We start from the raw sequence: 17,389 nt of genomic DNA on the forward strand, positions 1-17,389 counted from the left end.
TGCACTAGACAACCACAACAGCTACAGGAGAGAGTCATTTTTGTTGCCAGCGGTAGTTGCATTATCACAAACGCAGGGTAATTCCATTGGCGTCGCATCAAAACGAATACCTGCCGAAACCCGGGATCGAACCAGGGACCTTTAGATCTTCAGTCTAACGCTCTCCCAACTGAGCTATTTCGACCGACGTTGAAAGCCGCCATTCGCATGTGTTCGTTAACCTCTGCCTCGTTGCCAATTTCACAGTCACCTTCGTCTGATAAGACACAGGGACGCTGAAAGGCGAGCAGCCAATGCAGTGAAGTTCCACACACATTTCTTCTGCTTCCGTCATCGTAACAAGCAAACATGTCGACTCGATTCGTGTAATATTGACTTCGCTGACTTGACGTGACGCCACGCTGACGCTAGAAAACCCGTGCTATATCGAAGCCAGGGGCAACTCGTGTGCAGAGAACGAGACACAAGAAGGAGTGAGCCTCTCCACCATATGAGAGGCAGTATCTAGCAGATACACACGGTAAAACATTCAACTTGCGTTAGCTCATAAATTGCTACACGTCATCGTCTGCAAGCTAAACTGGACACATCTGCACTGCCCAGTGAGGCACCACTTGTACTAACACCTGGTGGACGGCTGTGAGACGAGGAGATGAGCTGCGGCTTCTGGGCGCGACTGTAACGCTGCGCCCTGGATCAAATAACACTGCACATTGCTGGTGACCCACGTGTTTAGTAGTGACACAACTGCTAGGATGCAGCTGAACGTCCGCCCTTTGAGAGCGAGAAAATTTGCGCAGTCGGCAGGACTCGAACCTACGCTCCCAGAGGGAATCTGATTTCAAGTCAGACGCCTTAACCACTCGGCCACGACTGCCGGTGGCGGAAGCGACTCCCGACAAGTGAAACCGCCATCCTTAGACGCAATCTGATGGCAGAAGACGGCGTTGCCTCGCTCTTTCCTGTAGGGTTTCCATTAGCCGTTAAGAAAGTGTATTAATTTTCGCCTAGACAGGGACTTGAACCCAGGACCGTTTGGTGGAAAACCTAACGCTCTACCGACTCAGCTATGCGGGCCCACGCACGAGCATTATCGTACAGCTGCGTGGTGTGCGAGTGATTCGCATTTCGTAATTACTGGCTTATGGCTCCAATGGCGACTTCACCGACTTCCCACTGACGCACCGCTGACGCTAGTTTTCTGTCGTCTTAAAACGATGGACATACCTACAAGCAGCTGCGAGATCTTAAGAAAAGAAACGCTGCACCACTGCTTTTGCCGCACTCGAATGATTGAAATTGCGATTCTTAAAAAGAAAATGAAATGTTCGCTCTGTCCAACACTTTCGAGCACATCTGTGTACTCACGATATCAGCGACGGCTTTCTGCAGTCCCAGCGTCAGTGCGAGGTGAACCGATAGCCACAGTAAGCAGCGGTCGTCGCGAAAACTCAGTATTCTTAAAACGGAAATTTTCGTCTTGTTGAGAATGGCGTCACTGGTTTGCACCCGCATTCGCCCAAGCATGTCACATGTGTGCGAAAATGTTTGCTCCTCTTTACGTAAAACCGCACGCAGCCGGTAGGATTCGAACCTACGCTCCCAGGGGGAATCTGATTTCGAGTCAGACGCCTTAACCACTCGGCCACGACTGCCGTTAGCGCGGTGCTCTCCCGACACATACAACTGCTACCGTTTCAAGCACTGTGGTGTCAGAAAACGGCGTAGCTGCATTATTTTCCGTAGCGTTTCCACCGCTACCAGACGAATCGCTACCAAAGTATTAAAATTTCCGCCCGGACAGGGACTTGAACCCTGGACCCTTAGGTTAAAAGCCTAATGCTCTACCGACTGAGCTATCCGGGCTCACACGAGCCTGCAAAACCTCACACGATGCACAACTATACATTGACTCATGTCCTTTACTGTTGTGCAATCGCTGCATGGGGCCGTTACTAATAAAACGTCGCCTAAATGCTGCCTACAAGCCTATCGCGCTAAGCTCGTAACACACTATCGAAGACTGCTGGCACACGATGCAACAACAAATTGCACCAGTTGTTACGTCTCATACGTTGGAGCAGAGAATTTACGTGTTTTGTCGACAATCACTGGGCAATTGGAAAATTCACAAGCATTTCGAATGCAATGTTTTCCACGTTTTCGCTCATTTCACGATTCCGTTGAAGACGTTCTTCACCACCTGACACAGAAAAAGGAATGCAGTCGGTAGGATATTTTTAATTCTTTTGCTTCTAAGGGAGTTAGTTGTCTAGTGAGTTCCTCTTATGGCATGCACTAGACAACCACAACAGCTACAGGAGAGAGTCATTTTTGTTGCCAGCGGTAGTTGCATTATCACAAACGCAGGGTAATTCCATTGGCGTCGCATCAAAACGAATACCTGCCGAAACCCGGGATCGAACCAGGGACCTTTAGATCTTCAGTCTAACGCTCTCCCAACTGAGCTATTTCGACCGACGTTGAAAGCCGCCATTCGCATGTGTTCGTTAACCTCTGCCTCGTTGCCAATTTCACAGTCACCGTCGTCTGATAAGACACAGGGACGCTGAAAGGCGAGCAGCCAATGCAGTGAAGTTCCACACACATTTCTTCTGCTTCCGTCATCGTAACAAGCAAACATGTCGACTCGATTCGTGTAATATTGACTTCGCTGACTTGACGTGACGCCACGCTGACGCTAGAAAACCCGTGCTATATCGAAGCCAGGGGCAACTCGTGTGCAGAGAACGAGACACAAGAAGGAGTGAGCCTCTCCACCATATGAGAGGCAGTATCTAGCAGATACACACGGTAAAACATTCAACTTGCGTTAGCTCATAAATTGCTACACGTCATCGTCTGCAAGCTAAACTGGACACATCTGCACTGCCCAGTGAGGCACCACTTGTACTAACACCTGGTGGACGGCTGTGAGACGAGGAGATGAGCTGCGGCTTCTGGGCGCGACTGTAACGCTGCGCCCTGGATCAAATAACACTGCACATTGCTGGTGACCCACGTGTTTAGTAGTGACACAACTGCTAGGATGCAGCTGAACGTCCGCCCTTTGAGAGCGAGAAAATTTGCGCAGTCGGCAGGACTCGAACCTACGCTCCCAGAGGGAATCTGATTTCAAGTCAGACGCCTTAACCACTCGGCCACGACTGCCGGTGGCGGAAGCGACTCCCGACAAGTGAAACCGCCATCCTTAGACGCAATCTGATGGCAGAAGACGGCGTTGCCTCGCTCTTTCCTGTAGGGTTTCCATTAGCCGTTAAGAAAGTGTATTAATTTTCGCCTAGACAGGGACTTGAACCCAGGACCGTTTGGTGGAAAACCTAACGCTCTACCGACTCAGCTATGCGGGCCCACGCACGAGCATTATCGTACAGCTGCGTGGTGTGCGAGTGATTCGCATTTCGTAATTACTGGCTTATGGCTCCAATGGCGACTTCACCGACTTCCCACTGACGCACCGCTGACGCTAGTTTTCTGTCGTCTTAAAACGATGGACATACCTACAAGCAGCTGCGAGATCTTAAGAAAAGAAACGCTGCACCACTGCTTTTGCCGCACTCGAATGATTGAAATTGCGATTCTTAAAAAGAAAATGAAATGTTCGCTCTGTCCAACACTTTCGAGCACATCTGTGTACTCACGATATCAGCGACGGCTTTCTGCAGTCCCAGCGTCAGTGCGAGGTGAACCGATAGCCACAGTAAGCAGCGGTCGTCGCGAAAACTCAGTATTCTTAAAACGGAAATTTTCGTCTTGTTGAGAATGGCGTCACTGGTTTGCACCCGCATTCGCCCAAGCATGTCACATGTGTGCGAAAATGTTTGCTCCTCTTTACGTAAAACCGCACGCAGCCGGTAGGATTCGAACCTACGCTCCCAGGGGGAATCTGATTTCGAGTCAGACGCCTTAACCACTCGGCCACGACTGCCGTTAGCGCGGTGCTCTCCCGACACATACAACTGCTACCGTTTCAAGCACTGTGGTGTCAGAAAACGGCGTAGCTGCATTATTTTCCGTAGCGTTTCCACCGCTACCAGACGAATCGCTACCAAAGTATTAAAATTTCCGCCCGGACAGGGACTTGAACCCTGGACCCTTAGGTTAAAAGCCTAATGCTCTACCGACTGAGCTATCCGGGCTCACACGAGCCTGCAAAACCTCACACGATGCACAACTATACATTGACTCATGTCCTTTACTGTTGTGCAATCGCTGCATGGGGCCGTTACTAATAAAACGTCGCCTAAATGCTGCCTACAAGCCTATCGCGCTAAGCTCGTAACACACTATCGAAGACTGCTGGCACACGATGCAACAACAAATTGCACCAGTTGTTACGTCTCATACGTTGGAGCAGAGAATTTACGTGTTTTGTCGACAATCACTGGGCAATTGGAAAATTCACAAGCATTTCGAATGCAATGTTTTCCACGTTTTCGCTCATTTCACGATTCCGTTGAAGACGTTCTTCACCACCTGACACAGAAAAAGGAATGCAGTCGGTAGGATATTTTTAATTCTTTTGCTTCTAAGGGAGTTAGTTGTCTAGTGAGTTCCTCTTATGGCATGCACTAGACAACCACAACAGCTACAGGAGAGAGTCATTTTTGTTGCCAGCGGTAGTTGCATTATCACAAACGCAGGGTAATTCCATTGGCGTCGCATCAAAACGAATACCTGCCGAAACCCGGGATCGAACCAGGGACCTTTAGATCTTCAGTCTAACGCTCTCCCAACTGAGCTATTTCGGCCGACGTTGAAAGCCGCCATTCGCATGTGTTCGTTAACCTCTGCCTCGTTGCCAATTTCACAGTCACCTTCGTCTGATAAGACACAGGGACGCTGAAAGGCGAGCAGCCAATGCAGTGAAGTTCCACACACATTTCTTCTGCTTCCGTCATCGTAACAAGCAAACATGTCGACTCGATTCGTGTAATATTGACTTCGCTGACTTGACGTGACGCCACGCTGACGCTAGAAAACCCGTGCTATATCGAAGCCAGGGGCAACTCGTGTGCAGAGAACGAGACACAAGAAGGAGTGAGCCTCTCCACCATATGAGAGGCAGTATCTAGCAGATACACACGGTAAAACATTCAACTTCCGTTAGCTCATAAATTGCTACACGTCATCGTCTGCAAGCTAAACTGGACACATCTGCACTGCCCAGTGAGGCACCACTTGTACTAACACCTGGTGGACGGCTGTGAGACGAGGAGATGAGCTGCGGCTTCTGGGCGCGACTGTAACGCTGCGCCCTGGATCAAATAACACTGCACATTGCTGGTGACCCACGTGTTTAGTAGTGACACAACTGCTAGGATGCAGCTGAACGTCCGCCCTTTGAGAGCGAGAAAATTTGCGCAGTCGGCAGGACTCGAACCTACGCTCCCAGAGGGAATCTGATTTCAAGTCAGACGCCTTAACCACTCGGCCACGACTGCCGGTGGCGGAAGCGACTCCCGACAAGTGAAACCGCCATCCTTAGACGCAATCTGATGGCAGAAGACGGCGTTGCCTCGCTCTTTCCTGTAGGGTTTCCATTAGCCGTTAAGAAAGTGTATTAATTTTCGCCTAGACAGGGACTTGAACCCAGGACCGTTTGGTGGAAAACCTAACGCTCTACCGACTCAGCTATGCGGGCCCACGCACGAGCATTATCGTACAGCTGCGTGGTGTGCGAGTGATTCGCATTTCGTAATTACTGGCTTATGGCTCCAATGGCGACTTCACCGACTTCCCACTGACGCACCGCTGACGCTAGTTTTCTGTCGTCTTAAAACGATGGACATACCTACAAGCAGCTGCGAGATCTTAAGAAAAGAAACGCTGCACCACTGCTTTTGCCGCACTCGAATGATTGAAATTGCGATTCTTAAAAAGAAAATGAAATGTTCGCTCTGTCCAACACTTTCGAGCACATCTGTGTACTCACGATATCAGCGACGGCTTTCTGCAGTCCCAGCGTCAGTGCGAGGTGAACCGATAGCCACAGTAAGCAGCGGTCGTCGCGAAAACTCAGTATTCTTAAAACGGAAATTTTCGTCTTGTTGAGAATGGCGTCACTGGTTTGCACCCGCATTCGCCCAAGCATGTCACATGTGTGCGAAAATGTTTGCTCCTCTTTACGTAAAACCGCACGCAGCCGGTAGGATTCGAACCTACGCTCCCAGGGGGAATCTGATTTCGAGTCAGACGCCTTAACCACTCGGCCACGACTGCCGTTAGCGCGGTGCTCTCCCGACACATACAACTGCTACCGTTTCAAGCACTGTGGTGTCAGAAAACGGCGTAGCTGCATTATTTTCCGTAGCGTTTCCACCGCTACCAGACGAATCGCTACCAAAGTATTAAAATTTCCGCCCGGACAGGGACTTGAACCCTGGACCCTTAGGTTAAAAGCCTAATGCTCTACCGACTCAGCTATCCGGGCTCACACGAGCCTGCAAAACCTCACACGATGCACAACTATACATTGACTCATGTCCTTTACTGTTGTGCAATCGCTGCATGGGGCCGTTACTAATAAAACGTCGCCTAAATGCTGCCTACAAGCCTATCGCGCTAAGCTCGTAACACACTATCGAAGACTGCTGGCACACGATGCAACAACAAATTGCACCAGTTGTTACGTCTCATACGTTGGAGCAGAGAATTTACGTGTTTTGTCGACAATCACTGGGCAATTGGAAAATTCACAAGCATTTCGAATGCAATGTTTTCCACGTTTTCGCTCATTTCACGATTCCGTTGAAGACGTTCTTCACCACCTGACACAGAAAAAGGAATGCAGTCGGTAGGATATTTTTAATTCTTTTGCTTCTAAGGGAGTTAGTTGTCTAGTGAGTTCCTCTTATGGCATGCACTAGACAACCACAACAGCTACAGGAGAGAGTCATTTTTGTTGCCAGCGGTAGTTGCATTATCACAAACGCAGGGTAATTCCATTGGCGTCGCATCAAAACGAATACCTGCCGAAACCCGGGATCGAACCAGGGACCTTTAGATCTTCAGTCTAACGCTCTCCCAACTGAGCTATTTCGGCCGACGTTGAAAGCCGCCATTCGCATGTGTTCGTTAACCTCTGCCTCGTTGCCAATTTCACAGTCACCTTCGTCTGATAAGACACAGGGACGCTGAAAGGCGAGCAGCCAATGCAGTGAAGTTCCACACACATTTCTTCTGCTTCCGTCATCGTAACAAGCAAACATGTCGACTCGATTCGTGTAATATTGACTTCGCTGACTTGACGTGACGCCACGCTGACGCTAGAAAACCCGTGCTATATCGAAGCCAGGGGCAACTCGTGTGCAGAGAACGAGACACAAGAAGGAGTGAGCCTCTCCACCATATGAGAGGCAGTATCTAGCAGATACACACGGTAAAACATTCAACTTGCGTTAGCTCATAAATTGCTACACGTCATCGTCTGCAAGCTAAACTGGACACATCTGCACTGCCCAGTGAGGCACCACTTGTACTAACACCTGGTGGACGGCTGTGAGACGAGGAGATGAGCTGCGGCTTCTGGGCGCGACTGTAACGCTGCGCCCTGGATCAAATAACACTGCACATTGCTGGTGACCCACGTGTTTAGTAGTGACACAACTGCTAGGATGCAGCTGAACGTCCGCCCTTTGAGAGCGAGAAAATTTGCGCAGTCGGCAGGACTCGAACCTACGCTCCCAGAGGGAATCTGATTTCAAGTCAGACGCCTTAACCACTCGGCCACGACTGCCGGTGGCGGAAGCGACTCCCGACAAGTGAAACCGCCATCCTTAGACGCAATCTGATGGCAGAAGACGGCGTTGCCTCGCTCTTTCCTGTAGGGTTTCCATTAGCCGTTAAGAAAGTGTATTAATTTTCGCCTAGACAGGGACTTGAACCCAGGACCGTTTGGTGGAAAACCTAACGCTCTACCGACTCAGCTATGCGGGCCCACGCACGAGCATTATCGTACAGCTGCGTGGTGTGCGAGTGATTCGCATTTCGTAATTACTGGCTTATGGCTCCAATGGCGACTTCACCGACTTCCCACTGACGCACCGCTGACGCTAGTTTTCTGTCGTCTTAAAACGATGGACATACCTACAAGCAGCTGCGAGATCTTAAGAAAAGAAACGCTGCACCACTGCTTTTGCCGCACTCGAATGATTGAAATTGCGATTCTTAAAAAGAAAATGAAATGTTCGCTCTGTCCAACACTTTCGAGCACATCTGTGTACTCACGATATCAGCGACGGCTTTCTGCAGTCCCAGCGTCAGTGCGAGGTGAACCGATAGCCACAGTAAGCAGCGGTCGTCGCGAAAACTCAGTATTCTTAAAACGGAAATTTTCGTCTTGTTGAGAATGGCGTCGCTGGTTTGCACCCGCATTCGCCCAAGCATGTCACATGTGTGCGAAAATGTTTGCTCCTCTTTACGTAAAACCGCACGCAGCCGGTAGGATTCGAACCTACGCTCCCAGGGGGAATCTGATTTCGAGTCAGACGCCTTAACCACTCGGCCACGACTGCCGTTAGCGCGGTGCTCTCCCGACACATACAACTGCTACCGTTTCAAGCACTGTGGTGTCAGAAAACGGCGTAGCTGCATTATTTTCCGTAGCGTTTCCACCGCTACCAGACGAATCGCTACCAAAGTATTAAAATTTCCGCCCGGACAGGGACTTGAACCCTGGACCCTTAGGTTAAAAGCCTAATGCTCTACCGACTCAGCTATCCGGGCTCACACGAGCCTGCAAAACCTCACACGATGCACAACTATACATTGACTCATGTCCTTTACTGTTGTGCAATCGCTGCATGGGGCCGTTACTAATAAAACGTCGCCTAAATGCTGCCTACAAGCCTATCGCGCTAAGCTCGTAACACACTATCGAAGACTGCTGGCACACGATGCAACAACAAATTGCACCAGTTGTTACGTCTCATACGTTGGAGCAGAGAATTTACGTGTTTTGTCGACAATCACTGGGCAATTGGAAAATTCACAAGCATTTCGAATGCAATGTTTTCCACGTTTTCGCTCATTTCACGATTCCGTTGAAGACGTTCTTCACCACCTGACACAGAAAAAGGAATGCAGTCGGTAGGATATTTTTAATTCTTTTGCTTCTAAGGGAGTTAGTTGTCTAGTGAGTTCCTCTTATGGCATGCACTAGACAACCACAACAGCTACAGGAGAGAGTCATTTTTGTTGCCAGCGGTAGTTGCATTATCACAAACGCAGGGTAATTCCATTGGCGTCGCATCAAAACGAATACCTGCCGAAACCCGGGATCGAACCAGGGACCTTTAGATCTTCAGTCTAACGCTCTCCCAACTGAGCTATTTCGGCCGACGTTGAAAGCCGCCATTCGCATGTGTTCGTTAACCTCTGCCTCGTTGCCAATTTCACAGTCACCTTCGTCTGATAAGACACAGGGACGCTGAAAGGCGAGCAGCCAATGCAGTGAAGTTCCACACACATTTCTTCTGCTTCCGTCATCGTAACAAGCAAACATGTCGACTCGATTCGTGTAATATTGACTTCGCTGACTTGACGTGACGCCACGCTGACGCTAGAAAACCCGTGCTATATCGAAGCCAGGGGCAACTCGTGTGCAGAGAACGAGACACAAGAAGGAGTGAGCCTCTCCACCATATGAGAGGCAGTATCTAGCAGATACACACGGTAAAACATTCAACTTGCGTTAGCTCATAAATTGCTACACGTCATCGTCTGCAAGCTAAACTGGACACATCTGCACTGCCCAGTGAGGCACCACTTGTACTAACACCTGGTGGACGGCTGTGAGACGAGGAGATGAGCTGCGGCTTCTGGGCGCGACTGTAACGCTGCGCCCTGGATCAAATAACACTGCACATTGCTGGTGACCCACGTGTTTAGTAGTGACACAACTGCTAGGATGCAGCTGAACGTCCGCCCTTTGAGAGCGAGAAAATTTGCGCAGTCGGCAGGACTCGAACCTACGCTCCCAGAGGGAATCTGATTTCAAGTCAGACGCCTTAACCACTCGGCCACGACTGCCGGTGGCGGAAGCGACTCCCGACAAGTGAAACCGCCATCCTTAGACGCAATCTGATGGCAGAAGACGGCGTTGCCTCGCTCTTTCCTGTAGGGTTTCCATTAGCCGTTAAGAAAGTGTATTAATTTTCGCCTAGACAGGGACTTGAACCCAGGACCGTTTGGTGGAAAACCTAACGCTCTACCGACTCAGCTATGCGGGCCCACGCACGAGCATTATCGTACAGCTGCGTGGTGTGCGAGTGATTCGCATTTCGTAATTACTGGCTTATGGCTCCAATGGCGACTTCACCGACTTCCCACTGACGCACCGCTGACGCTAGTTTTCTGTCGTCTTAAAACGATGGACATACCTACAAGCAGCTGCGAGATCTTAAGAAAAGAAACGCTGCACCACTGCTTTTGCCGCACTCGAATGATTGAAATTGCGATTCTTAAAAAGAAAATGAAATGTTCGCTCTGTCCAACACTTTCGAGCACATCTGTGTACTCACGATATCAGCGACGGCTTTCTGCAGTCCCAGCGTCAGTGCGAGGTGAACCGATAGCCACAGTAAGCAGCGGTCGTCGCGAAAACTCAGTATTCTTAAAACGGAAATTTTCGTCTTGTTGAGAATGGCGTCACTGGTTTGCACCCGCATTCGCCCAAGCATGTCACATGTGTGCGAAAATGTTTGCTCCTCTTTACGTAAAACCGCACGCAGCCGGTAGGATTCGAACCTACGCTCCCAGGGGGAATCTGATTTCGAGTCAGACGCCTTAACCACTCGGCCACGACTGCCGTTAGCGCGGTGCTCTCCCGACACATACAACTGCTACCGTTTCAAGCACTGTGGTGTCAGAAAACGGCGTAGCTGCATTATTTTCCGTAGCGTTTCCACCGCTACCAGACGAATCGCTACCAAAGTATTAAAATTTCCGCCCGGACAGGGACTTGAACCCTGGACCCTTAGGTTAAAAGCCTAATGCTCTACCGACTCAGCTATCCGGGCTCACACGAGCCTGCAAAACCTCACACGATGCACAACTATACATTGACTCATGTCCTTTACTGTTGTGCAATCGCTGCATGGGGCCGTTACTAATAAAACGTCGCCTAAATGCTGCCTACAAGCCTATCGCGCTAAGCTCGTAACACACTATCGAAGACTGCTGGCACACGATGCAACAACAAATTGCACCAGTTGTTACGTCTCATACGTTGGAGCAGAGAATTTACGTGTTTTGTCGACAATCACTGGGCAATTGGAAAATTCACAAGCATTTCGAATGCAATGTTTTCCACGTTTTCGCTCATTTCACGATTCCGTTGAAGACGTTCTTCACCACCTGACACAGAAAAAGGAATGCAGTCGGTAGGATATTTTTAATTCTTTTGCTTCTAAGGGAGTTAGTTGTCTAGTGAGTTCCTCTTATGGCATGCACTAGACAACCACAACAGCTACAGGAGAGAGTCATTTTTGTTGCCAGCGGTAGTTGCATTATCACAAACGCAGGGTAATTCCATTGGCGTCGCATCAAAACGAATACCTGCCGAAACCCGGGATCGAACCAGGGACCTTTAGATCTTCAGTCTAACGCTCTCCCAACTGAGCTATTTCGGCCGACGTTGAAAGCCGCCATTCGCATGTGTTCGTTAACCTCTGCCTCGTTGCCAATTTCACAGTCACCTTCGTCTGATAAGACACAGGGACGCTGAAAGGCGAGCAGCCAATGCAGTGAAGTTCCACACACATTTCTTCTGCTTCCGTCATCGTAACAAGCAAACATGTCGACTCGATTCGTGTAATATTGACTTCGCTGACTTGACGTGACGCCACGCTGACGCTAGAAAACCCGTGCTATATCGAAGCCAGGGGCAACTCGTGTGCAGAGAACGAGACACAAGAAGGAGTGAGCCTCTCCACCATATGAGAGGCAGTATCTAGCAGATACACACGGTAAAACATTCAACTTGCGTTAGCTCATAAATTGCTACACGTCATCGTCTGCAAGCTAAACTGGACACATCTGCACTGCCCAGTGAGGCACCACTTGTACTAACACCTGGTGGACGGCTGTGAGACGAGGAGATGAGCTGCGGCTTCTGGGCGCGACTGTAACGCTGCGCCCTGGATCAAATAACACTGCACATTGCTGGTGACCCACGTGTTTAGTAGTGACACAACTGCTAGGATGCAGCTGAACGTCCGCCCTTTGAGAGCGAGAAAATTTGCGCAGTCGGCAGGACTCGAACCTACGCTCCCAGAGGGAATCTGATTTCAAGTCAGACGCCTTAACCACTCGGCCACGACTGCCGGTGGCGGAAGCGACTCCCGACAAGTGAAACCGCCATCCTTAGACGCAATCTGATGGCAGAAGACGGCGTTGCCTCGCTCTTTCCTGTAGGGTTTCCATTAGCCGTTAAGAAAGTGTATTAATTTTCGCCTAGACAGGGACTTGAACCCAGGACCGTTTGGTGGAAAACCTAACGCTCTACCGACTCAGCTATGCGGGCCCACGCACGAGCATTATCGTACAGCTGCGTGGTGTGCGAGTGATTCGCATTTCGTAATTACTGGCTTATGGCTCCAATGGCGACTTCACCGACTTCCCACTGACGCACCGCTGACGCTAGTTTTCTGTCGTCTTAAAACGATGGACATACCTACAAGCAGCTGCGAGATCTTAAGAAAAGAAACGCTGCACCACTGCTTTTGCCGCACTCGAATGATTGAAATTGCGATTCTTAAAAAGAAAATGAAATGTTCGCTCTGTCCAACACTTTCGAGCACATCTGTGTACTCACGATATCAGCGACGGCTTTCTGCAGTCCCAGCGTCAGTGCGAGGTGAACCGATAGCCACAGTAAGCAGCGGTCGTCGCGAAAACTCAGTATTCTTAAAACGGAAATTTTCGTCTTGTTGAGAATGGCGTCGCTGGTTTGCACCCGCATTCGCCCAAGCATGTCACATGTGTGCGAAAATGTTTGCTCCTCTTTACGTAAAACCGCACGCAGCCGGTAGGATTCGAACCTACGCTCCCAGGGGGAATCTGATTTCGAGTCAGACGCCTTAACCACTCGGCCACGACTGCCGTTAGCGCGGTGCTCTCCCGACACATACAACTGCTACCGTTTCAAGCACTGTGGTGTCAGAAAACGGCGTAGCTGCATTATTTTCCGTAGCGTTTCCACCGCTACCAGACGAATCGCTACCAAAGTATTAAAATTTCCGCCCGGACAGGGACTTGAACCCTGGACCCTTAGGTTAAAAGCCTAATGCTCTACCGACTCAGCTATCCGGGCTCACACGAGCCTGCAAAACCTCACACGATGCACAACTATACATTGACTCATGTCCTTTACTGTTGTGCAATCGCTGCATGGGGCCGTTACTAATAAAACGTCGCCTAAATGCTGCCTACAAGCCTATCGCGCTAAGCTCGTAACACACTATCGAAGACTGCTGGCACACGATGCAACAACAAATTGCACCAGTTGTTACGTCTCATACGTTGGAGCAGAGAATTTACGTGTTTTGTCGACAATCACTGGGCAATTGGAAAATTCACAAGCATTTCGAATGCAATGTTTTCCACGTTTTCGCTCATTTCACGATTCCGTTGAAGACGTTCTTCACCACCTGACACAGAAAAAGGAATGCAGTCGGTAGGATATTTTTAATTCTTTTGCTTCTAAGGGAGTTAGTTGTCTAGTGAGTTCCTCTTATGGCATGCACTAGACAACCACAACAGCTACAGGAGAGAGTCATTTTTGTTGCCAGCGGTAGTTGCATTATCACAAACGCAGGGTAATTCCATTGGCGTCGCATCAAAACGAATACCTGCCGAAACCCGGGATCGAACCAGGGACCTTTAGATCTTCAGTCTAACGCTCTCCCAACTGAGCTATTTCGGCCGACGTTGAAAGCCGCCATTCGCATGTGTTCGTTAACCTCTGCCTCGTTGCCAATTTCACAGTCACCTTCGTCTGATAAGACACAGGGACGCTGAAAGGCGAGCAGCCAATGCAGTGAAGTTCCACACACATTTCTTCTGCTTCCGTCATCGTAACAAGCAAACATGTCGACTCGATTCGTGTAATATTGACTTCGCTGACTTGACGTGACGCCACGCTGACGCTAGAAAACCCGTGCTATATCGAAGCCAGGGGCAACTCGTGTGCAGAGAACGAGACACAAGAAGGAGTGAGCCTCTCCACCATATGAGAGGCAGTATCTAGCAGATACACACGGTAAAACATTCAACTTGCGTTAGCTCATAAATTGCTACACGTCATCGTCTGCAAGCTAAACTGGACACATCTGCACTGCCCAGTGAGGCACCACTTGTACTAACACCTGGTGGACGGCTGTGAGACGAGGAGATGAGCTGCGGCTTCTGGGCGCGACTGTAACGCTGCGCCCTGGATCAAATAACACTGCACATTGCTGGTGACCCACGTGTTTAGTAGTGACACAACTGCTAGGATGCAGCTGAACGTCCGCCCTTTGAGAGCGAGAAAATTTGCGCAGTCGGCAGGACTCGAACCTACGCTCCCAGAGGGAATCTGATTTCAAGTCAGACGCCTTAACCACTCGGCCACGACTGCCGGTGGCGGAAGCGACTCCCGACAAGTGAAACCGCCATCCTTAGACGCAATCTGATGGCAGAAGACGGCGTTGCCTCGCTCTTTCCTGTAGGGTTTCCATTAGCCGTTAAGAAAGTGTATTAATTTTCGCCTAGACAGGGACTTGAACCCAGGACCGTTTGGTGGAAAACCTAACGCTCTACCGACTCAGCTATGCGGGCCCACGCACGAGCATTATCGTACAGCTGCGTGGTGTGCGAGTGATTCGCATTTCGTAATTACTGGCTTATGGCTCCAATGGCGACTTCACCGACTTCCCACTGACGCACCGCTGACGCTAGTTTTCTGTCGTCTTAAAACGATGGACATACCTACAAGCAGCTGCGAGATCTTAAGAAAAGAAACGCTGCACCACTGCTTTTGCCGCACTCGAATGATTGAAATTGCGATTCTTAAAAAGAAAATGAAATGTTCGCTCTGTCCAACACTTTCGAGCACATCTGTGTACTCACGATATCAGCGACGGCTTTCTGCAGTCCCAGCGTCAGTGCGAGGTGAACCGATAGCCACAGTAAGCAGCGGTCGTCGCGAAAACTCAGTATTCTTAAAACGGAAATTTTCGTCTTGTTGAGAATGGCGTCGCTGGTTTGCACCCGCATTCGCCCAAGCATGTCACATGTGTGCGAAAATGTTTGCTCCTCTTTACGTAAAACCGCACGCAGCCGGTAGGATTCGAACCTACGCTCCCAGGGGGAATCTGATTTCGAGTCAGACGCCTTAACCACTCGGCCACGACTGCCGTTAGCGCGGTGCTCTCCCGACACATACAACTGCTACCGTTTCAAGCACTGTGGTGTCAGAAAACGGCGTAGCTGCATTATTTTCCGTAGCGTTTCCACCGCTACCAGACGAATCGCTACCAAAGTATTAAAATTTCCGCCCGGACAGGGACTTGAACCCTGGACCCTTAGGTTAAAAGCCTAATGCTCTACCGACTCAGCTATCCGGGCTCACACGAGCCTGCAAAACCTCACACGATGCACAACTATACATTGACTCATGTCCTTTACTGTTGTGCAATCGCTGCATGGGGCCGTTACTAATAAAACGTCGCCTAAATGCTGCCTACAAGCCTATCGCGCTAAGCTCGTAACACACTATCGAAGACTGCTGGCACACGATGCAACAACAAATTGCACCAGTTGTTACGTCTCATACGTTGGAGCAGAGAATTTACGTGTTTTGTCGACAATCACTGGGCAATTGGAAAATTCACAAGCATTTCGAATGCAATGTTTTCCACGTTTTCGCTCATTTCACGATTCCGTTGAAGACGTTCTTCACCACCTGACACAGAAAAAGGAATGCAGTCGGTAGGATATTTTTAATTCTTTTGCTTCTAAGGGAGTTAGTTGTCTAGTGAGTTCCTCTTATGGCATGCACTAGACAACCACAACAGCTACAGGAGAGAGTCATTTTTGTTGCCAGCGGTAGTTGCATTATCACAAACGCAGGGTAATTCCATTGGCGTCGCATCAAAACGAATACCTGCCGAAACCCGGGATCGAACCAGGGACCTTTAGATCTTCAGTCTAACGCTCTCCCAACTGAGCTATTTCGGCCGACGTTGAAAGCCGCCATTCGCATGTGTTCGTTAACCTCTGCCTCGTTGCCATTTCACAGTCACCTTCGTCTGATAAGACACAGGGACGCTGAAAGGCGAGCAGCCAATGCAGTGAAGTTCCACACACATTTCTTCTGCTTCCGTCATCGTAACAAGCAAACATGTCGACTCGATTCGTGTAATATTGACTTCGCTGACTTGACGTGACGCCACGCTGACGCTAGAAAACCCGTGCTATATCGAAGCCAGGGGCAACTCGTGTGCAGAGAACGAGACACAAGAAGGAGTGAGCCTCTCCACCATATGAGAGGCAGTATCTAGCAGATACACACGGTAAAACATTCAACTTGCGTTAGCTCATAAATTGCTACACGTCATCGTCTGCAAGCTAAACTGGACACATCTGCACTGCCCAGTGAGGCACCACTTGTACTAACACCTGGTGGACGGCTGTGAGACGAGGAGATGAGCTGCGGCTTCTGGGCGCGACTGTAACGCTGCGCCCTGGATCAAATAACACTGCACATTGCTGGTGACCCACGTGTTTAGTAGTGACACAACTGCTAGGATGCAGCTGAACGTCCGCCCTTTGAGAGCGAGAAAATTTGCGCAGTCGGCAGGACTCGAACCTACGCTCCCAGAGGGAATCTGATTTCAAGTCAGACGCCTTAACCACTCGGCCACGACTGCCCGGTGGCGGAAGCGACTCCCGACAAGTGAAACCGCCATCCTTAGACGCAATCTGATGGCAGAAGACGGCGTTGCCTCGCTCTTTCCTGTAGGGTTTCCATTAGCCGTTAAGAAAGTGTATTAATTTTCGCCTAGACAGGGACTTGAACCCAGGACCGTTTGGTGGAAAACCTAACGCTCTACCGACTCAGCTATGCGGGCCCACGCACGAGCATTATCGTACAGCTGCGTGGTGTGCGAGTGATTCGCATTTCGTAATTACTGGCTTATGGCTCCAATGGCGACTTCACCGACTTCCCACTGACGCACCGCTGACGCTAGTTTTCTGTCGTCTTAAAACGATGGACATACCTACAAGCAGCTGCGAGATCTTAAGAAAAGAAACGCTGCACCACTGCTTTTGCCGCACTCGAATGATTGAAATTGCGATTCTTAAAAAGAAAATGAAATGTTCG

General features: G+C 49.7%; 30 non-coding genes across 30 annotated transcripts; all 30 read right to left on the minus strand.

Annotated features, from left to right (window-relative positions):
* Positions 1-111: 111 nt before the first annotated feature.
* Trnaf-gaa (transfer RNA phenylalanine (anticodon GAA)) lies at positions 112-184 on the minus strand. The gene has a single exon. It is a non-coding gene; the product is annotated as a tRNA-Phe (tRNA).
* Positions 185-795: 611 nt separating this feature from the next.
* Positions 796-877, minus strand: Trnas-uga (transfer RNA serine (anticodon UGA)). Its single transcript has one exon. It is a non-coding gene; the product is annotated as a tRNA-Ser (tRNA).
* Positions 878-1,573: 696 nt separating this feature from the next.
* On the minus strand, positions 1,574-1,655 carry Trnas-cga (transfer RNA serine (anticodon CGA)). The gene has a single exon. It is a non-coding gene; the product is annotated as a tRNA-Ser (tRNA).
* A 138-nt stretch (positions 1,656-1,793) lies between these two features.
* Positions 1,794-1,866, minus strand: Trnak-uuu (transfer RNA lysine (anticodon UUU)). The gene has a single exon. It is a non-coding gene; the product is annotated as a tRNA-Lys (tRNA).
* Positions 1,867-2,405: 539 nt separating this feature from the next.
* On the minus strand, positions 2,406-2,478 carry Trnaf-gaa (transfer RNA phenylalanine (anticodon GAA)). Its single transcript has one exon. It is a non-coding gene; the product is annotated as a tRNA-Phe (tRNA).
* A 611-nt stretch (positions 2,479-3,089) lies between these two features.
* Trnas-uga (transfer RNA serine (anticodon UGA)) lies at positions 3,090-3,171 on the minus strand. The gene has a single exon. It is a non-coding gene; the product is annotated as a tRNA-Ser (tRNA).
* Positions 3,172-3,867: 696 nt separating this feature from the next.
* Positions 3,868-3,949, minus strand: Trnas-cga (transfer RNA serine (anticodon CGA)). The gene has a single exon. It is a non-coding gene; the product is annotated as a tRNA-Ser (tRNA).
* A 138-nt stretch (positions 3,950-4,087) lies between these two features.
* On the minus strand, positions 4,088-4,160 carry Trnak-uuu (transfer RNA lysine (anticodon UUU)). Its single transcript has one exon. It is a non-coding gene; the product is annotated as a tRNA-Lys (tRNA).
* Positions 4,161-4,699: 539 nt separating this feature from the next.
* On the minus strand, positions 4,700-4,772 carry Trnaf-gaa (transfer RNA phenylalanine (anticodon GAA)). The gene has a single exon. It is a non-coding gene; the product is annotated as a tRNA-Phe (tRNA).
* A 611-nt stretch (positions 4,773-5,383) lies between these two features.
* On the minus strand, positions 5,384-5,465 carry Trnas-uga (transfer RNA serine (anticodon UGA)). Its single transcript has one exon. It is a non-coding gene; the product is annotated as a tRNA-Ser (tRNA).
* A 696-nt stretch (positions 5,466-6,161) lies between these two features.
* Trnas-cga (transfer RNA serine (anticodon CGA)) lies at positions 6,162-6,243 on the minus strand. Its single transcript has one exon. It is a non-coding gene; the product is annotated as a tRNA-Ser (tRNA).
* Positions 6,244-6,381: 138 nt separating this feature from the next.
* Positions 6,382-6,454, minus strand: Trnak-uuu (transfer RNA lysine (anticodon UUU)). The gene has a single exon. It is a non-coding gene; the product is annotated as a tRNA-Lys (tRNA).
* A 539-nt stretch (positions 6,455-6,993) lies between these two features.
* On the minus strand, positions 6,994-7,066 carry Trnaf-gaa (transfer RNA phenylalanine (anticodon GAA)). The gene has a single exon. It is a non-coding gene; the product is annotated as a tRNA-Phe (tRNA).
* Positions 7,067-7,677: 611 nt separating this feature from the next.
* Trnas-uga (transfer RNA serine (anticodon UGA)) lies at positions 7,678-7,759 on the minus strand. Its single transcript has one exon. It is a non-coding gene; the product is annotated as a tRNA-Ser (tRNA).
* Positions 7,760-8,455: 696 nt separating this feature from the next.
* On the minus strand, positions 8,456-8,537 carry Trnas-cga (transfer RNA serine (anticodon CGA)). Its single transcript has one exon. It is a non-coding gene; the product is annotated as a tRNA-Ser (tRNA).
* Positions 8,538-8,675: 138 nt separating this feature from the next.
* On the minus strand, positions 8,676-8,748 carry Trnak-uuu (transfer RNA lysine (anticodon UUU)). Its single transcript has one exon. It is a non-coding gene; the product is annotated as a tRNA-Lys (tRNA).
* Positions 8,749-9,287: 539 nt separating this feature from the next.
* Trnaf-gaa (transfer RNA phenylalanine (anticodon GAA)) lies at positions 9,288-9,360 on the minus strand. Its single transcript has one exon. It is a non-coding gene; the product is annotated as a tRNA-Phe (tRNA).
* Positions 9,361-9,971: 611 nt separating this feature from the next.
* Positions 9,972-10,053, minus strand: Trnas-uga (transfer RNA serine (anticodon UGA)). Its single transcript has one exon. It is a non-coding gene; the product is annotated as a tRNA-Ser (tRNA).
* A 696-nt stretch (positions 10,054-10,749) lies between these two features.
* Positions 10,750-10,831, minus strand: Trnas-cga (transfer RNA serine (anticodon CGA)). The gene has a single exon. It is a non-coding gene; the product is annotated as a tRNA-Ser (tRNA).
* A 138-nt stretch (positions 10,832-10,969) lies between these two features.
* Trnak-uuu (transfer RNA lysine (anticodon UUU)) lies at positions 10,970-11,042 on the minus strand. Its single transcript has one exon. It is a non-coding gene; the product is annotated as a tRNA-Lys (tRNA).
* Positions 11,043-11,581: 539 nt separating this feature from the next.
* Positions 11,582-11,654, minus strand: Trnaf-gaa (transfer RNA phenylalanine (anticodon GAA)). The gene has a single exon. It is a non-coding gene; the product is annotated as a tRNA-Phe (tRNA).
* A 611-nt stretch (positions 11,655-12,265) lies between these two features.
* Positions 12,266-12,347, minus strand: Trnas-uga (transfer RNA serine (anticodon UGA)). Its single transcript has one exon. It is a non-coding gene; the product is annotated as a tRNA-Ser (tRNA).
* A 696-nt stretch (positions 12,348-13,043) lies between these two features.
* Positions 13,044-13,125, minus strand: Trnas-cga (transfer RNA serine (anticodon CGA)). Its single transcript has one exon. It is a non-coding gene; the product is annotated as a tRNA-Ser (tRNA).
* Positions 13,126-13,263: 138 nt separating this feature from the next.
* Trnak-uuu (transfer RNA lysine (anticodon UUU)) lies at positions 13,264-13,336 on the minus strand. The gene has a single exon. It is a non-coding gene; the product is annotated as a tRNA-Lys (tRNA).
* A 539-nt stretch (positions 13,337-13,875) lies between these two features.
* Positions 13,876-13,948, minus strand: Trnaf-gaa (transfer RNA phenylalanine (anticodon GAA)). The gene has a single exon. It is a non-coding gene; the product is annotated as a tRNA-Phe (tRNA).
* Positions 13,949-14,559: 611 nt separating this feature from the next.
* On the minus strand, positions 14,560-14,641 carry Trnas-uga (transfer RNA serine (anticodon UGA)). Its single transcript has one exon. It is a non-coding gene; the product is annotated as a tRNA-Ser (tRNA).
* Positions 14,642-15,337: 696 nt separating this feature from the next.
* Positions 15,338-15,419, minus strand: Trnas-cga (transfer RNA serine (anticodon CGA)). The gene has a single exon. It is a non-coding gene; the product is annotated as a tRNA-Ser (tRNA).
* A 138-nt stretch (positions 15,420-15,557) lies between these two features.
* Trnak-uuu (transfer RNA lysine (anticodon UUU)) lies at positions 15,558-15,630 on the minus strand. Its single transcript has one exon. It is a non-coding gene; the product is annotated as a tRNA-Lys (tRNA).
* A 539-nt stretch (positions 15,631-16,169) lies between these two features.
* On the minus strand, positions 16,170-16,242 carry Trnaf-gaa (transfer RNA phenylalanine (anticodon GAA)). Its single transcript has one exon. It is a non-coding gene; the product is annotated as a tRNA-Phe (tRNA).
* A 610-nt stretch (positions 16,243-16,852) lies between these two features.
* Trnas-uga (transfer RNA serine (anticodon UGA)) lies at positions 16,853-16,934 on the minus strand. The gene has a single exon. It is a non-coding gene; the product is annotated as a tRNA-Ser (tRNA).
* Between the last annotated feature and the right edge of the window lie 455 nt (positions 16,935-17,389).

Source organism: Schistocerca cancellata, unplaced genomic scaffold (genome assembly GCF_023864275.1).
Source record: "Schistocerca cancellata isolate TAMUIC-IGC-003103 unplaced genomic scaffold, iqSchCanc2.1 HiC_scaffold_482, whole genome shotgun sequence".
In the NCBI taxonomy this organism is placed as follows: domain Eukaryota; kingdom Metazoa; phylum Arthropoda; class Insecta; order Orthoptera; family Acrididae; genus Schistocerca; species Schistocerca cancellata.